At 32.9% G+C, this 18643-nt stretch overlaps 1 pseudogene; it reads left to right on the forward strand.

The window, feature by feature from the left end:
• Positions 1-686: 686 nt before the first annotated feature.
• Positions 687-18486, forward strand: LOC110671021 (cytochrome P450 71AU50-like; annotated as a pseudogene).
• Positions 18487-18643: the final 157 nt, after the last annotated feature.

The raw sequence follows: 18643 nt of genomic DNA on the forward strand, positions 1-18643 counted from the left end.
TAAATAAATTAATTAAATTGATAATAAATTATTTGATCCTAAATGTAATTATCAAGAGATTAAAAAATCATCTAAATTGATAAAAATTTATTTGATTTCAAGTGTAATTATCACGGTTAAAAAGATTTTGCTAATTTTTTTTATGATTATTTATATTTATATTTTACTCTTTTCTTCGTTAGATTACATTTTATTAATTTATTTAAGATTAATTATTAAAAATATAAATATTGTTTTATAAAAGTAAAATTATAATAAAAACTCTCGATTTTTATTGGAGATTTATTTGTTAAAAAAGTAATTGTGTACGTCGTCATTGGATTGATTGGTGAATAAAATTATTAGTAATTGCCATTTTATAGGACCAATTGTTTGAAGAATTATTTTACTTCACGTGCGGTTAATAGGATTGAATTTATTGTATAAGAGATTTTATTATATAAAATTTACAAGTTAGATATTTGTGATGTTATAATTCAATGAGTTTAGAGACAATTGTTTAAATTTATCCCTTTTCCTTCTTTAGATAGACGAGACAACTCGATTAAAAGATCATGAATTGTTATTAAACTTATCTCCACTTTGTTTTCATTTCTGTGTCTTCAACGCCTAAGCGGCAAATAATAACACCATATATAGTAATGAAGGGACTAGACTTCACTTCAGCTTTGATTGTAGCATCATCCATGGCTTGGACATGGACCATTCTTGCCCTTCTTGCAGCTGCCTTATTGCTCCAAGCATGGTCATGGTTAAGAATCAAGAACAAGAGATTACCACCTGGTCCAAGAGGGTTCCCTATTTTTGGAAGTCTTCATTTCTTAGGGAAGTTTCCTCACCGAGCCTTGCATCAGTTAGCTAAAAACTATGGCCTTATTATGCACTTGCGTCTGGGTTTGGTTCCAACCATTGTTGTCTCTTCTCCTGAAGCTGCTCAGTTGTTTCTTAAGACCCATGACCTTATTTTTGCTAGCAGGCCACCACATGAAGCTGCAAAGCACATATCTCATGAGCAAAAGAGCATGGCCATTGCTCAGATGGCTCTTATTGGCGAAACATCCGCAAGTTGTGTACTATAGAGCTTCTTGCAGCTTGAAAATCAGTTCTTTCAGGTCCATGAGAAAGGAAGAGCTCGACCTGTTGATTAAGGACATTCAAGATGCTGCCACTAAGCATGCTCCTGTTGATCTTAGTGCCAAGGTCTCGTCTCTTAGTGCAGCTATGAGCTGCAGAATGGTGTTTGGGAAGAAATATACAGGCAAGGATATTGATGAGAGGAGTTTCAAAGCAGTAATTAAAGAGGTCATGCACCTATCGGCAGATCCAAACTTAGGGGATTACATTCCTCAAATTGCAGGACTTGATCTTCAAGGGCTAATGAAGCGAATGAAGGCTATTGCCAAGGTGTTTGATGTTTTCTTTGAGAAGATTGTTGATAAGCATGTTCAACTCAAGGAGGATAAGGACAGAAATAAGGACTTTGTTATGTTAGGTTTCATGGAATCTGAAGAAACTGAGTATCGAATCAGCCGTGAACATATCAAAGCCATAATGTTGGTAAGTATCAGTTAACATACAATTATGATAATTCATTAGTATTATCAATCTAAATACCATGTCTTTGCACATGACTATTATATGTAGGACATGCTTACAGGCTCAATGGACACTTCAGCCAGTGTAATCGAGTGGGCACTCTCAGAGCTAGTGAAAAATCCTCAGGTGATGAAAAAAGTTCAAAAAGGATTAGAAGAGGTAGTGGGCATGCAAAGAATGGTTGAAGAATCAGACATGGAGAAATTGGAGTACGTAGACAAGGTTTTGAAGGAAACCTTCAGGCTCCATCCTGTGGGACCTGTGTTGATACTGAAAGGAGTAGAAGCATGATAATTGGGCATTAGAACATTGAATTTCAAAAATTATTTTTAAGGTTAAATGCACCATGCCAAGTTTCTTATGAACCTAATCAATTTCCAATGCCCAATTGCATACCGAAATATATTTTAGCATGCATTAAAATTTCATTTGCCATTAAAGATTATGAATTAACATTTAATTCAATTAAACCTTTTTAGGTACTAACTTCTTAATGCACAATTGATGCAATCTTAGGATGTTTTTAGGACCTCAAATGTTGCCCCTCTAGTTTGTCCACCATAAGCACACACCAAAGTAGCAATGACAGCCCCTAGATTTGCTTTTCAAGCCTTGTCAAATAATTTTAAGATGGGGTTTATGCTTTGTGAAGGTTGTATGAATGTATTGGGTGTTAAAAACACATTCTAATAATTTAATTCAAGAGGAAATCTAAGTTTTTCCTTTTGAATCAATTGAGAAATATAAGAAGAGATGGAGACACCTTGTTGTCGTCCCATATGAGAGAAAAGAGAGAGTAGGCTGATTTTTCTTTATAACCTCTCTTTATATATTTAGGTCAAACCCTAACTCCCTTGTCACATGTCATCACAAGATTCCATCTTCTTATTATTTGATTTAATCCTATGAAGCTAAGTGTCAAACTCTATTTAAATCATGACATGAGGTCTTCCATCATAGGAAGACAAGCGGCAAGATCATATGGTGCCATGCGTCACCATCTCATGGTGCCACATGTCACCATGTGAAAAGATTAATTTGCCCTTACTCTTTAATTTGAGTTCTCAACCCAAAATTATAATTTCTCCTCTTTAAATCAATTTATATCAAATATAAATTAATTAATTAATTAATTAATTAAACTCAATTAATTAATTTCTCATCATTAAATTCATATTTAATCAAATTAAATACAAATTTAATTTATACTATACATCCAATGACCTAGATTTGGTTTCAAGACATGCTAGGGACTTTGCAATCTTATTACAAACCATACCTCTTAAATTAATTAATTAAACTCTTTAATTAATCAATTAAATCACATTTTAAATGGTGATTAGCTTGTGTAGATGCGTGACTTACTAGGCTCATTACTTATTGGTAATGAGAAATGATATTAACTCTTAATATCATTAGAACTCTTTCTTACCATAAATGATTTCTCTAAATCATTTCAGGCACCTCATAGACCATGCTTGACACCTAGCATAGTATGCTATGGCTACCTAATCAGTAATAAGGAATACCTTAAATGAATTTTTAATCATATGTTACCATGCACTAGAATCTCTCTGTTACAAAATCCCAATTCGAGCTGGAGTTATGGTTAATGTCAAAGCCCATTTGCTATGAACATTATGTTCTCTTTTAATTTCAGTTATTGATTAATTAGATTTTCTTGTCAGAAACCCTTTTCTAATTAAATCTGTCAGTCGTGGCCAGGAACTTGAAACATTAAGAACAATTAAATGAACATAGGATTTTATCCCTATTTACTTAGGGTAATGAATTCCATCTTGATCAATACCTATCTCCATATATAACTAGTAGGAGCCAACACATGCCCATATACCCATACACAGTACGAGTATGAAAGCAGTATCAAACTCAAACCACCTATATACAAGATAACTGTGTTATCTCAGGTCTAAAGATTATATACACTGATATGATATATGACAATGCATTGACAAGAGTAAACTCCTTGTGCTTGTCATAAGCGTCACTGGTTCGGTTTATTTATCATGTATAAGTGCCTATCATGTTTGTTATGTGGCATGAGACTCACTACTCCATTTTGTTTATATATCATATAAATACCTTGGGAACAAATATGATTACAATCTTTCGGGATAAGTCATGTCCTTTGTGAAGTATCCTCGATTGTGAACTAATTTATAATACTTTGTGCTAGAAATACTGTCACGCATATTCTTAACAACTTAAGAATAAAATTTCTAATAAAATATCAATGGACCTTTTCTATTACACATAAATATATTATGTAAACGGAAAAGTGAAATTGCCTTTTATTAATAAAATGTGTATAAGATACATACAAAATGATATGCTCTAGGGCAAACTACTAATAATTTTCCACTAGCACTAGAGCCATTTATTACAATATCTTAGACCCATCTTCTCAAGATGTCGGTCTAACTGAGTTTGTGACATAGGCTTTGTGAATGGATCAGCTGGATTTTCAATTGATGCTATTTTCTGCATGGCTACATCGCCTCGCCTAACTATCTCTCTGATAATGTGGTAGCGCCTTTCTATGTGTTTGGATTTCTGGTGAGACCAAGGTTCCTTAGCCTGTATGACCGCTCCATTGTTGTCACAGTAGAGAGGAACTACTGACTCAATGGAAGGAATTATTGCAAGTTCTATCACAAACTTCTTTATCCAAATAGCCTCTTTTACAACATCTGATGCAGCAATGTTCTCGGCCTCTGCAGTGGAATCAGCAGTCGTACTCTGTTTGGAACTCTTCCAACTGACTGCACCTCCATTACAAATGAACACAAACCCAGAGGTAGACTTTCTATCATCGATATCTGATTGAAAATCAGAATCAGTATAACCATCCAATTGCAAGTCACCTCCTCCATAAATCAAGAATAAATCCTTAGTTCTTCTCAAGTACTTAAGGATATTCTTGACAGCTCTCCAGTGTTCCAAACCGGGATTGAATTGAAATCTGCTAGTCAAACTAACAGCATATGCGATATCCGGCCTAGTACACAACATTGCATATATTAAACTTCCAATAGCCGAAGCATATGGAATCCTGGCCATTTTATCTCTTTCTTCTGGTGTCTTTAGAGACATCTCTTTAGAAAGATAGTGTCACACCTTACTCCTCTATAAGGCATAACATGAACCCGTAATATACCTAATGAATTACCGAACTTCACCTACCGATAACCCATTAAATACACTACAAGGGATTTTAAAATAATTTTCTTACTTTTTGAAGGTGATGAGCATTTCTAGCAGGTATTAAAAACGTTTAATTGAAGTTTAAAAGTTAAGTAAAATTTTTAACCATTTTTATTTTTCCGTAAATTTTGTAAAAATTTTGAGAGAGTGCCGGCTGTAATTGAGAAAAATCAAAATTTTTGACCTGTAAAAAGCACTTCCAAAATGAATTTCAATCACAATCCCCAACCTCCAATATATCAACACAACTCAAATTTTCACAATTCATAATATTTCAAAACAATTAAATCAATTCATCACATTTGCATTTAAAATATTTACCTTACATCCACAAATTTAATTTACAATATAAAATCCAAAAATAATACTATTATAATTTACTGTACAACTGCTAAAGACCAATTACAAAACATACATACAGTCATATACATTAAAATAAATATGTACAAAAGGGTAAAATTCAATACCCGACAAAATCCAAAATATAGAACTGAGGTCCTTAGCAGCTTACTTGGCTGCTTTACCGATCTCTCTACCTGCGACAGCAACGAAAAGCTATCGCTGAGTATAATTACTTAGTGGTACACAACATAACAAAAATACTAATTTATGCATATATTAAATCACAATTATTCTAAATACAATACTGAAATTATTTAACAGATACAAAACACAATTTGTAATTTTAGTCAAAGAATTTTTCACTTCAGAAGTCACAAAATAATTTTTATAAAAACACAGTCATATCATGTCATCAATATATTTTTCATCTCAATAGCCAAAGGCTTATGAGGAATACCAAGGCTAGCTAGCTCATATCTATGGGTACCCATTCAAATTTCTTCCTCTACTGGCACACACCTCAACACTTCAGTTAGAGAGGGAATACAAAAATAATTCCTCCCACTAGTTAGGCTAGTGAGGCATTCAGATATGTGGTCATGACACTGTGGTTTCAAAACTATCTTAACAATTTTCTAAACATTACTTTGCAATTCAAACACACACAATTTATTTTTTCAACAGTTTAGATCAAAAGCATATTGTTCCTTTCAATAATAATTTCAATACAAATAAGTCACAATTTAATATCACAATTCATTCAAAATAATTTGCAGAAGAAAATTTATAGAAATTTCTATGTTATGCACAAACCTCATGTGAGTCGTCTCTAGGCCTTGACTCAATGTTTCCTTTCCTTTCTCCGTATTCTTCTCAACTGAAGTACACAATTTGCAGTATTTTAGTATCACAACTTATAATAAATCCAATAAATAAATTCATGTCGACTTAATTCTAATATTAATATGCTTAAAATCATGTTCTTTAAAATTTGCATTTCGGAGTTACTATTCATGGCACTATTTAAGTCAAAAGGTTGATTTTTTCATGCTTAATAGGCATATGAATTTCAATTACACCCACATACCATATTTTGGTTACCTAATTTATTGGTTTTGGTTACCCCTTCAATTTCTAAGTCTTCTAAGGATACTTTCAATTTTTCAGTTTTTGTGCGCTGTTTTATATTATTCCATTGGTCAAGTTACTGTGAGAATTTGGCTAAGTTTTCTTCATCAAAGTTATTCCTTATTGTCTTATATTTAATTTCCTTTTTGAATCACTCCATTTGGACTTTTGTAGCTCAAGATATGGCCATTTGAATCAGGCTGGCCGGATTGGTGTTACCCAGAATTTCTAGACTTGTTTAGGTTCTAGCAGTTTTAGACAACTAACTTTGGGTGGAAAAATGACTAGGTTATGGGCAAAATTTGAGTTGGTGTTCTTCATAAAAATTGTATTGCTATGTCATACCTTTCCAATGCCACAAAAATCAGGTTATTTCAACCTGTCTAGCCCAAGTTATAGCCAAATGAACAAACACTATTCATTTGGTCATTTTGGTACAATGGCAATGCACATTATCCGGATTTGACCTAATTATTCACTATGTTAATGTCATTTTCTGGGCATGGTTTCTGACTGAAAAATGTGTCATTATGTGTCTATTTTCATTTTCAATTGGCCTCACACCAATTGGATTGATAAAATTTCAGTTTTGGTCTCTCAAAGGGATCTAGGTCAAACTGCTAGATTAGGAACCCTAACCAATCCAAATTGCAATTTGTTTCTACCAATTCAAACACATCACAAATGGTCCCAATTGACCATTTTTAACCTCAATTAGGGTCAACTGCATTAATTGACCATTTCCTCCAATTTTTCTCTCAATTTCTAAAGCTCAAGAACCCTAATTCCTCAATTGTGTAATCTAATAAAATTAAAGTGCATAAATCTTGTTTATATGCTTAATTCAACTAAATTAACACTTTAATTCTATCAAATTCTTGCAATTCCATTTCCCTCTATTGCTGGTCGAAATTTTCCTTTAGTCCCCATAATGGTTTTTGTTTTATTTTAAGTTAAATTCTAAGTTAAGTGAACTAAAAACATAGAAATTAAACAACAAAATTTAAGTTTACTTACTAACCTCAACTTTGATTTCTAATTCTCCAAATTCTTTAATTTCTCCTTCCTTTTTCTTCTTCAATCTTCTTTTCTAGTTGAGATAACAAGGTTTAATGGAAAATTTTGAGGAAATTAGGGTTAATTGATGGGATCAAAAGCTTAAATCAAGCTTTAATGGAATGTTATCAATGGAGGTGGGGTGAAGAAGGGTCTCGGCCAAGTTGATGGGAAGAGAAGAAAGTGATTTTCCTTTTTAATTTTTTTTTGTATTTATGTGTAATTATGTGTATTTGACTTGGTCAAAAAAAATTGGGTAATTAAAATTTAATTTTGACATCATTCATGATGTGATCAAAGTGAGGTAATAATTCAATTTTCCTTACTTTTTTTTTCTTTAATTTTTCAATAGTTCTTTAATTTAATTCTCGATTTTGAAATTTTCATTTTTCTAATTTTATTGGGTAGTTAGGTCATGAGTCACCTATAGGGGTGATTTGACCAAATTGCCCCTCGCCGGTCTGATCCAATTTACAAGTAATTCGATATTTCTTTCGGATCCCTGACCTATTTATCAACTCTTTTATGTGATTTTCTCTTTTTCACTAGGTTCGCAATAGTCCTTAAGACTGCGGCGTCATAATTTCTTATTCAAAATTAGGGTTAGGACTGACCTCGCAGTCACTTCCCAGCAAGTTCACCCATCGCTATGACTCTCTACTCATTTAATATTTTATGTTCTGTTTTTCTTATTTATACTTAACTATCTGGCAATCACTAATTATTTGCATTTAGGGCTTATGTGGGTGTCTTAGATGTGGTTATAATCTCCTTAATTGTCCGGACTGACACTGGTCACCAAAATAGTGAAATATACCAGACTATGCATATAGGGGTGTTACAGGTGGATACCATGTCTTACTGGCAACAATCATCTCTTAGAATCAAGCAGGTTAAACCTCTTTAATATCTTTTCCAAGTATAGACTTTGAGATAAACCAATTATTCTTTTCGCTCTTTCTCTATAGATACGAATTTCAAGAATATAGGTTGCCTCCCCTAAGTCTTTCATGGAGAATATATTTGACAACCATATGTTGACAGTTGTCAACATACCTATGTCATTACCTATCAACAGAATGTCGTTCATATATAAGACAAGGAAAGTGACAGCATTATCACTAACCTTTTTATATACACATGGTTCATCCACATTTTTGATAAAACCAAATGACTTAATGGCTTCATCAAAATGGATGTTCTAACTCCTCGAAGCTTGTTTTAACCCATAAATGGATCGCTTTAGCTTGCACACCTTGGAACTATCATTAGGATTCAAAACCCCTAGGTTGTTCTATGAAAATGTTCTCATCAATGTATCCATTGAGAAAAGGTGTTTTGACATCCATCTGCCAAATCTCATAATTATAGTATGCAGTAATTGCTAATAGAATCCTAATTGATTTAAGCATGGCAACAGGCAAGAAAGTATTCTTATAGTCGATTCCTTGCCTTTGGCGAAATCCTTTCGCTACTAGCCTTGCTTTATAGGTCTCTACCTTTCTATCAGAACTAATTTTCTTCTTGAAAACCCATTTATTCCCTATAGGTACAATACCTTCAGGTGGGTCAACAAGGTCTCAAACTTGGTTTTTATGCATGGAATCAATTTCGGATTTCATAGCTTCAATCCATTTTGAAGAATTTATATCTGATATAGCTTCTTCATAGGTAAGAGGATCATCTCCATGATCTATTTCTTCATGAGTAAACAACTCTTATTCATCTTCATGAAGAAAACCATATCTCACTGGTGGGTGAGATATCATGGTCGATCTACGAGGAATTACTGTAGATGTTTTATCAATAGGTGTAGGTTGACTAGATGTATCTATATCCAGTTAATCTGTTGGTTGGTTAGAATTCTCCAATTCTAACTCTATTTGCCTTCCTTTGCCACCTTCTTAAATAAACTGTTGTTTAAGAAATATGGCATCTCTACTTACCACAACCTTTTGTGATGTAGGCAAATAAAAATAATATCCAAAACTTTCTTTTGGATATCTAACAAATTGATCTTTTTCTGATCTGGTTTTCAATTTATCAGTGTTCAGCTTTTTAATATAAGCTGGATAACCCCAAATCTTAACATGCTTAAGACTTGGTTTTCTTCCATGCCATATCTCATAAGGTATGGAAGAAATTGATTTAGATGAAATCCTATTCATAATATGCAAAGCTGATTCTAATGCAAATCCCTAAAAGGAGACTAGCATATTAGTATAGCTCATCATACTGCATACCATATCTAATAGGGTACGATTTCTCCTTTCAGATACACCATTTAATTGTGGCGTTCCTGGAGGAGTCAGCTGGGAGACAATGCCATGCTCTTTCAAGTATTTATCAAATTCAGTACTTAAGTATTCACCTCCACGATCTGATCGAAGAGTTTTTAATACTTTTTCCTGTTTGATTTTCTATTTTAGATTTAAATTCTTTGAACTTTTCAAAGGATTCATGTTTGCATTTCATCAAATACAAATACCCAAATCTTGATTTATTATCAGTGAAGGTAATAAAGTAATGAAAACCACCTCTAGCCATTTCCTTAAATGGACCACATACATCACTATGTATAAGTTTCAAAATATTTTCAGCTTTTAACCCCTGTCCACCAAAAGGTGATCTAGTCATTTTGCCTTGAAGGCAGAAATCACAAGTTGAAGTAGGTTCAGAACCTAATGAGGATAAAATACCTATTTTCTCCAGCTTTGTAATTCCATATTCTGTAACATGACCTAATCTTAAGTGCCAAATATATTTTGAACTTGAGTTGATTTTCATCATGACATTACATTTATTTAGATTACTTGCATTAGATTTGTATTTAACATTATTATCTAAATAATAAAGTCCATCATGCATATAACCCGAGCCAACATATTTATTTCCAAAATAAATATTGCAAACATCATTTGTGAACTGAAATTCATAGCCATTTCTAGTCAAACTAGATATAGAAATGATATTCTTAAAAGCATCAAGTACATACAAAACATTATTTAAATACAAAACATGTCCATACATGTATAAAAATTTAGATCCTATGGCTAAAGTTTCAACAGTTGAGCCATTGCCAACCCAGAGTTTAATATCTTGTGACTGCAAGCTGTTACTACTTACTAGTTCCTGCATATCAAAAGTAATATGAGAACTAGCACCAATATCTAAAACTCAAGCTGTAGATGAACTATGAGTATCATCAGAATTTAAATAACAAGACACAGATATGCCTTCTTAAGGTCTATCCTTCTTGTCCTTCAAAGAAGTAAGATACTCTGGGCAGTTTATTTTCCAGTGCCTATCTTTTCTGATAGTGAAAACACTTTTCCTTGCCTTTGTCAGCTTCGACCTTGCCCTTCTGTTTGGCTATCTTCTTAGAAGGTCCAGGAATTTGAGGTTTCTTATTCTTATTGCCCTTCTTCTTTTTGGACTTTCCAGCAGAAAAAGAAGATGCAATCAAAGCCACCTCTTTTCCTTTATTACCCTGCATATTCTTTTGGGAAATAACTAGCATGTTAAGCAACCCAGCCAAAGTATACTCTTGCTTTGTCATATGAAAATTTGTCACAAAATTCCTAAATGGCTCAGGCAGGGACTGAAGGATCAGATCCGTCTGCAGTTGGAAATCCATGTGAAAATCAAGATGTTCCAGTTGCTCAATAAGTCGAATCATCTCGTGGACATGATCTCCTACATTCTGTCCCTCAGACATCCTCATGCGGAATAACTATCTATATATCTCATACCTAGCATTCCTGCTGTGCTCATCATACAACTCTTGCAGGTGAAGGAGGATCTCACTTGCACTTTGCATATTTTCATGCTGCTTTTGTAACTCATTACTCATAGAAGCAAGCATGTAACATTTGACTCTCATATCATGCTCCTTCCACTTGTCTAAAGTATCTAGTTCCTCTTGAGTGGCCTCTGGAGGTAAGGGACTAGGAACCTTTGAGTCTAAAACATATCCAATACGTTCTAGGTTTAGGACAAGTTTTAAATTTTTGAGCCAATCAGAAAGATTAATTCCCATCAACCTATTGTGATCAAGTATGCTCGCAAGGATATTGGATGGTGGTAGTTGTTGTGTGCTCATTATTATCAGAAAATTAACTGCAGAAAATTACTAGATTAATTAGTAAATGTATCAAGTAAATAACCAAAATGATTATGGTCTTTTAATCAAATTGGTCTTCCCACTAACTTGGCGAATCCTACACTTCCAAAGTAGGAAACGAAAATCCTAGTTGGATAGATTTCTAGTGGGTGATTAAATTCTTATAGTCTTATTGATCATCCTCAGGCACATCCATTATTGGAATCACAATAAACTATAAGTGAGTAACTCCTTGCCCATCACATCTCATGTGAGGTTCAATCATTTATTTAGCCCCTAATGCTCAAAATCTCAGGCACATCCATTATTGATTTATCCTGCATTAGTTAAGTTGATCCTATTGAGCCAGTAAACATGTAAATAATTTTAATGTCCTCAGGAACATCCATTATTGGCCACTAACTATTTACATATTTACAAGATCTTATGCTTAACAATTATTCTTAAGAAAATCTCTTAAATAAATGCATCACATGCAAGTATTTAAAATTTCTTAAAATAATTGCCTCAATGTAGGGCCATGATATGTAACACCCCCGTTTGCATAGCCTGGTATATTTCACTGTTCCGGTGACCGGTGTCGGTCCGGACAATTAAGGGGATTAGAACCATATTTAAGACAACTAGAGAAACCATAAACACCAATAATTAGTAATTGCCAATTAGTTAAGTATAAATAAGAAAAACAGAACATAAGAAGTTAAACGAGCCGAGAGTCACAACGATGGGTGACCGTCTCGGGAACGACTGCGAAGTCATTTTAAACTCAAATTTCGAACCGTAAAAAGTGACGCTGCGGTCCTTAGGACCCTTATGAACACAGTGGAAAAGAGAAAATCACGAAAAAGAACTGTTAAGCCAGTCAAATAATTAGGTCAGGGAGCCGGAAGAAATATTGGATTATTTGTAAACCGGGATGAACCGGCGAGGGGCAATTTGGTCAATTGACCCCGAGAGCTGACTCCTGACCTAACTGTCAAATAAAATTGAAGAAAAGAAAATTTCAGAATCGAGAATTAAATTAAAGAACTAATAGAAAAAAAAAATAAAAAAAAAGAAGAAAAAGTTTATTACATCATTTGATGACATCATTATGATGTCAAAAGTAATTTTGATTTTTCCCTACATAATTGACCAAGTCAATTATTGTTAAATAAGACATAAAATAACAAAAAAAAAAAGAAAAAAACTCATTCTGGTCTTCATCTTCCTAAAGTGACGCCCCATCTTCTCCCCCTAACTCTCTCATTTTTCCTCCATTAACACACCTTAAAAGCTCATCAAAACCTTACTTTCCTTCATGATCTTCATAATCCTTAACACTAAATATTGAAATTTCATCTTGGGTTGATAGTTAAAAGTGAAAGAAGAGGAAAGGAAGGAGGTTTGAAGAAGTAGAAAATTCATAATTTGAGGTAAGTTAATCAAATCTCTTTCTTTAGTATAAATGCTTGAAGTTGAGTTCATGTGGATGAATTATTGTAGAAACAAATGAAAAAAAAAAAATCATGCATGTATAGCAACCCATGAAATTCATCCATGTTAGAGATGAATAGGATTTGATGGGTTTGGATGCAATTAAATATGTAGGCAAGTTTGATTGAAAGTGTAGATAATGTTTATACACTTTGAGTTCATGATTTGAAGTTATTGAAGAATTAGGTTCTTAACCCTTAGGGTTTAGGGAACTAAAAATGTAAGAAATGAGCAAATGATATCTTTGACCTATTGTGAAATGAAAAATGGTCAATAATGACCAAAGGAAATGTGTGGGAATTGTTAGAATGGAAGCCAAATTCGTAGGGCAGCAGCATGACCAAGCCAACTTTGAAGGACCAAAACTCAAATTTTACAAGTCCAATTGATATGCCACCAATTGGGGATGAAAATAGACATAAAATGGCACAATTTTCATTAAGGAACCATGCCCAAAAACTGACCAAAACTTAGTGAAACAATTGACCAAAGTGAAATGAGAGCAGGCTGCCACTGCACCAAACTGTCCAAATGAACAGTGGTCATAACTCGAGTTAGGAATGTCAAAATGACCTGAAATTTTACCAGAAATTAGATATGATATAGACCTAAAACTTTCATGAAGAACACCAACCCAAATTATGCCATTAACCCATTCAAATTATTGAGCAAAGTTGAGTTACTGTACCTGCGATTCTGCAGAATTGCCATTGAGCAGCAATGTTTGAAGGGCTATAACTCTCTCTAGGAAACTCAGATTTAGGTGATTCTTGAACCGATGGAAACCTAAGACATAGTAGAACATTTCTTATGAAGAAAGTTAGACCAAATTATGAACTTAACTTGATCAAATTACTGAACAAAGTTGGACCAAAAATCTGCCAGAACCAAAATCTCAGCATGAACAGTGTACGTGAACAGTAATTGTATTTTGGCTATAACTTGAGCTACAAAACTCCGATTGGGGTGATCCAAAAATGAGAATACACTTAAGACAATAAGAAACATTTTCTATGAAGGAAGTTTTGCCAAATTCCAACAGTAGATTGACCAATGGAACAGTGCAACTTCGGAGCACCAAAATCGAAAATTGGTAATTTTGCCAAAATGACCTAAGCTTTGAGGAAATGACCAAAACCAACAAGTTTGGTGACCAAAATGTGGTATATGGGTGAAGTTGGAGTTCCCATATCTATTAAGCCTTAGAAAGTCAACAAATTGACTTGAATAGTGTAGTGAATAGTGACCCCAAAATGAAAATTTCTAAGAATATTAGTTTAAGCATATTTGGGCTAAAATTAAGTATTTATGAATTAATTATTATATTTACTGTGAAATAAGGTACTAAAACACTATAAATTTTGTGTTTCAGCTGAAAAAGACCCGGAAGGCCTAGAGGCGATTAAGTCTAGGTTTGTGCACAATAACTTTAAATTATTGTTTTTCCACTGAAAACTTGATTTGTATGCATTGTGTTAATTATGGATTTTGAGAACTATGGTGTTGCCACTTTTTAATGGAAATTTGATTTTGAAAATTGGTTGTGTTTGTGCACAAAATTTATAAATTATAGTTTTTACAATGAAAATTGATTTTTTATGCATTGTAAATATGTTTTATTCATTATGAAATTCGAGAATGTTGTGTTGCTATTTTACAATGGAAATTTGAAATGAAAATTATTTATTGATTTGTGTGGAATATTTGAACAATATGGTTTTGAATTTAGTTAGGGCTTTGGAAATTTTATTTGAGAATTTGTGTATTGCCTACTTTGGAAATGGTGATTTGAAATAAAGCTTGTTTAATTGTTGTATTAATTATAATTGAACATCATATTTTTAAATTGTTTTAATTCACACTTGGCATGACAATATTAATATGTTCCTCATCCACTTGTGGGGTGAGTTTGATATTTGATCAGTTTCCTCCCTCTCTGGCTTTCCAGTCTGAGGGGCGAGTTTGGATGAGTACTCATTAGCTAGCTAGCCACCTCCCTCATTGATTTCGATTAGTGGAGGTGTTTGCCTTATTGTGATGTACACACGGCATGTTCGGAAATTTTGTGTCATGGCCTAAGTTGTGTTATTGATTGGCAACACTATCTATATTGAATTATTTGATCAAAGTTGTGTTGTGTTAAGCTTTGAAAATTATGATTTGTTATAAATGTGATTTGAAAATTTGAAATATGATTGTGAAATATTTGAATTATGAATTGTTTATGAATGTCTTAAATTATACATTTTACGTTTTATTGTGCACCATTGAGTATCTTTATACTCAGCGATAGCTTTAACTTGCTGTCGCAGATAAGAGCAAGGAGAAAGCAGCAGAGTGAGCTGCTGTTAAATCGAGGATTACATTGATCTTTTGTACGGGTATTATTTTATGCCCTTATAGATAAATTTTGATGTAAACATGAAAATATTGTATGTATCAATATAAAGTCGAGCAGTTGTAAATAAATTGTAATAATATTATTTTGGGTTTTCTTCTGTAAATTTAATATTTGTACATATGAATTTCCTGCTTTATGTTTTGTGAATGGAATTATTAAATATTCTGAGTTGACAAATTTGATTTGGATTGTGAAACTGTTTTGGAATGAATTGATTTGAGATGATTGAGTTATTGAAGGTTGGGAATTGTGAAATATTTTTGGAAGTGCTTTTTACAGGTGTTTGAAGAACTGGTTTCTCAAAATACAGAGGGAACTCTGTCAAAATTTTTTTTAAATTTGCGGCAAAATTTAAAATGGACAAAATTTTTACTAGCATTTAAACTTTGAATAAATGGTTTTTAATTCCTACTAAAATGCTCACTACTTCCAAAATGTAAGAAAATTGTTTTAAAATCCCTTGTAGGGTACTTAATGGGTTATCGGTAGGTGAAGTTCGGTAGTTCATTAAGTATTCTACGGGATCATGTTATGCCTTACGGAGGGGTAAGGTGTGACATGATATAATTACCTTAGTTATACAATTTTCAACTTAATCATTTGTTTGAAAGATTTTGTGTACTATTATGGTCTCACTTTGCACATATCTAATTGGCATGCATATATCATACACTTGCATACATTCTCATACATCTCATGCATACATGGATAAACAAATAATATGATATGATTATAGACTTTCTAAGGTATTCAATTCTTAGCCGCCAAGAATTGAATCAGGGCATTCCTAGGTGTATTTCATTCATTCATTTTACAAGAGTTGCTGAAGGAGTACATAATCAACACTTGATCTTGATTTCCTCCCACTGGTCCCACTAATGCTTTTGACCTCCTTGATCTTCTTGCAATCCAATTACATTGTAATCCTTGGCATACCAAGGCGAATTTACAAGAATATGGACTTTAAAGTCCTCAAATAAATGAAATTATAACCCAAATTATTACAATATTTATAATACATGTCACTAAAATAAAATTAATTATTTTACATCCCAAAGAAGAAAAAAAGAAATAAATCCAATCACATTGGTCTTTTATTATCCATGATCATCCATCATGCATATTAAAATTTAATAGTTAAATAAAATATACATACTAAAATTAAATTGAATATCACATATTCAACCAAAATTCAGATTTAAATCTCATTCAAATAAATTTAAATTTAGAAACCTTTTCCAAATTTAATATCATGAAAATAATTTTCAAAAAATTAATTGTGTGATTATAATTTCTAATTAAATAATTTAATTAGGTATGAGCCTAATTATGGGCCTTAAGATATACAACAATTGCATGATTGGCCCACAAACCAACAAGTCATACTAGGGACTTTGCAATCTTATTGCAAACCAAACCTCTTTAATTAATTAATTGAACTCTTTAATTAATCAATTAAATCACATTTTAAATGGTGATTAGCTAGTGTAGATGTGTGACTTACTAGGCTCATTACTTATTAGCAATGAGAAATGATATTAACTCTTAATATCATTAGAACTCTTTTTTATCGTAAATGATTTCTCTAAATCATTTCAGGCACCTCATAGACCATGGTTGACACCTAGCATAGTATGCCATGGCTACCCAATCAGTAATAAGGAATACCTTAAATGAACTTTTAATCATATGTTACCATGCACTAGAATCTCTCTGTTACAAAATCCTAATTCGAGCTGGAGTCATGGTTAATGTCAAACCCCATTTGCTATGAACATTATATTTTCTTTTAATTTCAGTTATTGATTAATTAGATTTTCTTGTCAGAAACCCTTTTCTAAATTTGTTTGTCCTGGCCAGGAACTTGAAATATAAAAAATAATTAAATGAACATAAGATTTTATCCCTATCTACTTAGGGCAACAGATTCCATCTTGATCAACACCTATCTCCATATATAACTAGTAGGAGCCAACACATGCCCATATTCCCATACACAGTACGAGTATGAAAGCAGTATCAAACTCAAACCACCTATATACAAGATAATTGTGTTATCTCAGGTCTAAAGATTATATGCACTGATATGATATATGACAATGCATTAACAAGAGTAAACTCCATGTGCTTATCATAAGTGTCACTGGTTTGGCCTATTTATCATGTATAAGTGCCTATCATGTTTGTTATGTGGTATGAGACTCACCACTCCATCTTATTTATATCTCATATAAATACCTTGGGAGCAAACATGATTACAATCTTTCTGGATAAGTCATATCATTTGTGAAGTATCCTCGATTGTGAATCAATTTATAATACTTTGTGCAAGAAATACTGTCACTCATATTCTTTATAACTTAAGAATAGAATTTCTAACAAAATATCAATGAACCTTTTCTATTACACATAAATATATTATGTAAACGGAAAAGTGAAATTGCCTTTTATTAATAAAATGTGTACAAGATATATACAAAATGCTTCCACATTGTACATATATTGTACATATATACAATATGTACAAGGAGGATTGCACTGTCAATGGCTTCCACATTCCATAGAAGTCGCATATTATCGTTAACATCTAGGCTATTGGCAGAGACCCAAAGGTTTGGACTGATGCAGAGAAGTTTTTGCTAGAGAGGTTTTTGGGAAGTGATATAGATGTTCGGGGCAATAATTTTGAGCTTATTCCATTTGGCTCTAGCTACAGAAGCTGTCATGGAATGCATCTGGGACTAACCGTTGTCCGGAAGTGGTTGTGCAGTTGGTGCATTGCTTTGATTGGGAGCTTCCAGACAGCATATTGCCATCGGAGTTGGATATGAATGAGGAATTTGGTCTTGTAATATGCAGGGCCAAACATCTAGTATTAAAAGTTGATAAGCTGTTCCTACTTTTCGCCTTAAATGAAAATCATATATTTAATCATAGTAAAATCCATCAAACTTTTACATGTAATTAGCCATAGTAATGTTTTCCTCTCTAGGTTATGAGTGTTACAACTGAGAAATATTTGACACTAATGTTGCCTTTTGATAAAGTCCAGGTTTTGTTGGTGCCCATTTTACATGGCAATGAACTCCTCATTCAAGAAAAAGAAAGAAAGAACCTCAACAATGAAAAATCTGAATGAGACCCTGAATTTAAAAAGTTGCAAGCCATTAATGTTGGGTTACAAGATGCTCAAGTTTTAAATAGCTCATCTTTGATCCAATTTCAACTTCAGACAAAATCTTTTCCTTATTATTTTTTTTTTGAGAAAAGAAAAGAAAACATATAAATGGAAGGGT

Source organism: Hevea brasiliensis, chromosome 7 (genome assembly GCF_030052815.1).
Source record: "Hevea brasiliensis isolate MT/VB/25A 57/8 chromosome 7, ASM3005281v1, whole genome shotgun sequence".
Lineage (NCBI taxonomy): Eukaryota > Viridiplantae > Streptophyta > Magnoliopsida > Malpighiales > Euphorbiaceae > Hevea > Hevea brasiliensis.